The following is a 6111-nucleotide window of genomic DNA, read 5'->3' as shown; positions in this document are numbered from 1 at the left end:
ACTACGATTGTATTCTGGCTTTCTTCAGGTCAATCTTTAACGATACGAGATCGGGGAATAAAGGAAAGTGATACATATTATTACTCGGAATAAAATGTTTCCGTATACGGAGGAAAAAGAATTTTATTACTTTCCTTCTTTGATGAATCATTTGCTACCTCATAAATTAGCAATTATATACCATGAGGAGATGGAAAGAAAAATTTGTTTCCGATCGATGCATTCGACGTTTGTTCAGAGATTTCAAATATTCACTAATCCTGACATTAATGGTGATATTATTCTTAGAGGACAATTATGAATATGCAACAGGATTATACGTGAGTTACGAGGTACTAATTATTTGACTTTTATAGGAAACTGATACATTAGCGAGACCCACTGATTGTAAAATGTCATTGGAAAAATTGATGTGCAACGTATGGTCGGACAATAGACGTTGCAAAATTTATAGACTTACAGTCGATGCTATAAGAACCACCACATAGATATATGTATGTATTGTCTCTTCCGACATCAAACGTGACAGTAGATAAACTTAATCGTGCTTAACAAATGTGACAACTACTACGCCGTCGAATAAATAGTTGCTCAAGGTAATAAATCATTCGACAGTGGTCCTTTCTAATGCATAATTGGTACGGTTTTATACTCGTGGTACTAAAAATCGAGCTTCGGACAAGCTTTCAACACACCTTCGAGCAATTCATTTATAACAATTAACGGAACGACAGACAATTTTCCAAGAAAGAATTAAATAAATGCTGATGTGATAGGTCAGTAATTAGATTTCGCTACCGCATGGGTAATGTGAACGGTTCTCCGGTTATGCAGGAACTTGTTTAGTATAGTGTCAGGATCTTAGTGTCATTATGACCAGCTTGCCTGGTGATACGTTGATATAAACAGTTGCTGCTAAGACTTGCAGCGTTTGACTTACATAGTTCAAGTCCGCAACGAGCTACAATGTAAGGGTACATCGTTGGATGAGGAAGACAAAGTTGATACTTTCCTGTCTATTATCCTCAACGGCAACACGTGCTAAATATAAAAATCGCTCGAGAATCGATAAACCTTGAACGACCAACTACGGGAAAAGTATTTCATTATCTCCTTTCACGTGAGAAAAATCCTTCGTTACACGACTATGTCGTTCCACAGCGTCACTGTAGTCGATGACGTCCGATGATTGACACGCTCTTTAACCGGCAGTGACGGACCTCTAAGCCTCTTCCGTTTGGAATAATTCAACTGACCACTGACCCAACATTTTCAGTTGAGAGAAGAACGATAGGTATTCTATTTTCGACTCGCGATTAACATTCTCTCTCGACGCACATTCTGGCACTTTGGGTCGATACACTTGGAACGTCGTTGTTTCTTCTTTTTTATTAATTGTATGAGGCATCGCGCTTTTACAAAAAGTCATTTCCTAATTCGAGGGAAAGGATATATACCTGAAAACTAAACACGCAATCTTCGCCCTAGGTATAACGAGAAAATGGATAATTCTCGTATTTTATGTTAACCGGACAGGAACAAATGCATTCTTCGATAATGCTCCCGGGAAATTCGCGGTTAAACTTATTTCTATCAGTCCAGAAAATCGAGTAGGTTACCATGACTTCGCGGAAAGTGTCGTAGCGTGATTCCACTGTAAATAACTGGTTAGGGTTTCTATTTTCACGCTCAATTAGTAGTAGTTTCATCAAATCAGCAGAAAATATCCTGCCGTTTCACGGCGAGTTACGACCACGAAGAGTAAACAACATAAAACTTAAACGAGTAATCGAGCGTTAAAGCCTATGGATTCACGTATTGAAATGGCTGCGAGAACGTAATGTTACGTAATTCAATGTATAAATAAATTATCCGTCAACTGTACAGTAACATTATGTCATTTTGTTTCATAATTTCGTTAATTTATTTCATTATGCACGTCGAAAATTCCAGTCCGAGTTCGCTTTCAAACTCACCGTATATTTTTAATTGCTCGTTGAGGCCATCGAAAAATCATGAATTTTAATTCCACTACACAAGGACGTCGGACCATATTAATGTTTCCTTTTTATCTAGCCAAATACGAAAACGAAGCCTGGCGGGCTAAAGAGCTCGGGTCGCGCGTACAAATTAATTAGTCCCAAGATCGAAAGACTCGGCGGAAAGCCGAGAATAATTATAAACGCAGAATATTTTCGTCTATTGGAAAGTCGTATATCGACGGTGATTATGGGCGGCCGTGTGTGAAACGTCGCTGCACGCGAGCGCGCTTTTCTCCTCCGCGTGACGTTGCGGCGTAAATAATGACTGTTTAAAAAAGAAGCCACTCTTCCGATATCATCGTCGATGATCGTAAATACGGGGGAATACAATGACGGGGCGGTTCGGAGCCTCCTGGGACGACCGATTGCAGATATTTGTAGCTTGCGTAAATCTGGAACTCTATATTGCAAATAGAGTGTATTGTTCATATACATGGAATACACATGACGCTACGGAATCATAATTACACGAACACTCCGACCATTAGATTTAGAATTAATTTTTAACGTGGATGAAATAATCATAGTTCGATGCGCGATTATCCCTATTAATTCTAGATCGGCTGCTTTCTATATTCGTAATTTACTGAAACCATGGGATAATTTTTTTAACCTCTGTTAGATGCTTTTCACGATGTTATACAGGTACAATATTGTCTTTGCTCCCATCCAACGATATACAGAAGTTTTTAAATTAGGCTTTGTTTGTCGTTTCAGGAAGAAAACGGATAACCGTGCAACGCCCAAGGAAAACAGGACAGCTTGCGACTTCTTTGTTTGCACGATATCTCACCGATAATTCCGCGCAACACGAAAAAGCCAACGTGACAAACCATTTTCTAGGTACGCTCGGAATCGTGAATGCGCTTCGCGCAGCTCCTTTCTTTCAATTAGATCGCGAGACTCTTCCGTGAAATAGAAGCTCGTCGATAACGCGACAAACAAATACAGAGTCGTTGTTTACGGCAGGAAGTGGGAGCAATTATACATGATAAGCTCTTTCCAATTCTGACGCAAGATTCGCAAGGAAAATTCGACGCGTATCCGGCCGATGTGCATCCTGTTTCCACATATTTTTATTTTCCTTCGATATTTCGCAAACAGAATTCTGGTTCGAGATGACAGTACACTTTCGTATATTTTTATTTAGTTCAAGCTACATCTTTACGCTGCGCGATTGCAAATAATATTAATGACTTCTGTATCCTACGATTGCATCTTCATAGTCGCCTGGCTCGGTGAAAATATAAAGGCTTAACCTTAATAATTCCAAATGTCACCCAATGAGGCTGCCTCGTAATCGCTCGATCATCGTGCCCTTAAAAGCTCGGTAATGAACCGTTCTCTGCCATCGATTGACGACTGTTCATTAAAACCGATAACACCTATGACCCGAGAGTGACCAACGATTGATCGTTTGCTCTCACTGCCAGGACATCATTAATATTACCAACGTAACAAATGGCCTGTTTGGTACGTTAGTCGAAATCATTGTATAATTCATTAGTTTGCTCGCCACTCGGAATATATCAGGTCACGCGATTTTCTAAGAATCACGACTCTGTCATTTTTATTTTCAGAATTTGTTCATGATATAGAACGAGGTGTTCAAAAGTTACGTGATAGTCCTTCTAAGGATGCTACGTAGGAACAAATGAAAGGGTCGGGTCGATAATTGGCCGGTCGCGCTGTAGGATCGATCGCAGAACATCGTCCATCTCGCAAGTGTCGTTGTTTGTCTCAATGATCCCTAATTGCGTGTCTCGCGACCACTAACAACGAGTTGCCAGACCAAATGAGACGGTGCTTTATCGAGGAATCGAACACAAGGTGATTCGTTGACGTAGAACGCGTGCGTAACAATCCGTAACGTTGCGGGCCTTTGATACAGGAACGTTTTAATTCTAAGTCAACATTTTTGTTGGACATCAAAAAACTACTTTGATATATGGTTTACATACAATGCTTGGTAGCTACATTATCTACTTTAATGAGGGATTAACAAGTCAATCTTAGGTCAATGTCTATTGGTTAACTGTGTGAATTATTGGAAAGAAATGACGCACGTGGTATACGAATGGACGGTGCCCTGGCCTACTGCATCTAAAAATTTAAATACACTGAACTCTTCTTTTCGGATCAACGTGAAGTCTATTGTGCGAGTTACTCGTCTTCTTATTTTCATTTATGAGAGAGAAGGAAATCGTTTGGCGCAGGTATGCGACAATCGTAATACCTTCTCCAATGACAGACGTAACCATCGAAAGGGTAAAAGATCCTCGCGTACTTGAAGTCGAAGCGGTTCCATTGCGTTGCGTCGCGAGACATAATACTCCGCAAGTTATCAATTTAATTGCACAATTATATGAAATTACATATCCTCGATAACATCCGTTTTCACGGCGATCGTTCGATCGAGAGTGAGAATATATCTGCATGCTTAGAGTTGCTATCGAACACAGATACAGTTCTTTTAAAAATTAAACAAATTTGTCATTCGTTTTGCTCTTGGTATAATCACTCAGTCATATACTTTTCTTATAGTCGTACAAGAAATCTATAATCGCATACTTTGAACATATTCCGACTTTTATTCTACGCTCCGATTTGAATTGAATTAATCTGTACAGTTTCACACTACAAAGTAAGTCCTATTCCAATATTCATTTAGCTAAAGAACCGATATACATACGTAAAAAGGAAGTAAAATTTCAAAATCTGATTATCCAAAGGATCCACGTGAAAGCCACAGGTTAAATATTTAACATTCTCATGCAAAACGTTTCTTTAATAGGCTGAAGTGTTTAGCTATATATAAACCGAGACAGACAGCGGGGCTGACGTTGAAGGAGACCTTGGCGCAATAGGGGACCGACTAGGGTAGTATCGCATAATTTTTCTGCATGAATCGGCGCACGATGCGCCCTAGATAGCATTAGCAAAGCAAGTTCAAGAATAACCATCCTAGGCTTCGAGAGAGCAGCAAGGTTAAAAGCATAACGCAAACCAAGTTTGAAACTCGATGACGAGGCGATCGATGTCCAATTAATTGATCGAAATTTCCGGTGAACTAATTAATGATTCGAAGCGGACGGTGGAAAAACGTAATTATGCGGAGACGCGTTCCATTTTGTTTACCGATACTCGCCGTTTTTTCCGAGAACACGCTCAACAAATACGTTCCGAATTCTGTTGTTAACCAAATTCGCAACTAACAAAACACGATAAAAACTCGAGAACCGACGAGGTTCGCCTCGGAATGCTCAGCGATCGAATACTTAATTAATTCGCAATGAATTCGTTGAACAACTTTTTAACGAAGCGTGCAATAACGCTCGAAAGTGGCGAAGCTGGGAATTAAAAGAGAAATTAAATTACAATTCGTCAGACGATTACGAAAGTACGTGGAATTACGTTTCCCAATACGCGAGGCACGTTAATGGCGTCTTGGAAGTGTTGGACGATAAATTTTAGATAAAAACAATGTCATGGCCGCGCGCACGATCCACTGATTTTACTATAATATTATTATATGCACCAGATGGATTAAAAAAGGATGGTAGGTGACGAAACTCTCAGGAATACTGTTGGTAGGTACAGTGAAACTTCAGATGTAAGGATTTATAGTATTGGAAAGGTTCTTGAATAACGAATAGAGGAACTGGCGCTGCAGATATAGTTGCAACATTACAACATTCCAACAATTTTTTTATACCACAATGCCCAGAAGGCTTTGCGGCAGCTGTAGAGCTCAAAGGAAATCATAGCCAAGTACGTATGTATTAAGTATAGTTAAACTACGATTAACCAGCGTAATGTGGGTCGAATCAGGCAGGATATATCGTGGGCCATTCGATAATCGATACAAAAAATGAATTCTCTTGCCAAGAAATGCAACTCGCCTTTCAATATGTGTAAGGTGTTAGAGGTATATACATATACAGTCAGTCTCATAAATATTCGTACCCTGTGTGTTTAACGAAAGAATTTATTTAAATTAAATGATAGGTTCGATGTTTTTAAATAAATGTTTCATTACAACTTATCATTTAATTTAAATAAATTCTTT

The sequence above is a fragment of the Hylaeus volcanicus genome, chromosome 2 (assembly GCF_026283585.1).
Source record: "Hylaeus volcanicus isolate JK05 chromosome 2, UHH_iyHylVolc1.0_haploid, whole genome shotgun sequence".
In the NCBI taxonomy this organism is placed as follows: domain Eukaryota; kingdom Metazoa; phylum Arthropoda; class Insecta; order Hymenoptera; family Colletidae; genus Hylaeus; species Hylaeus volcanicus.
The sequence above is the reverse complement of the archived record's forward strand: the minus strand, read 5'-3'. Positions refer to the sequence as shown.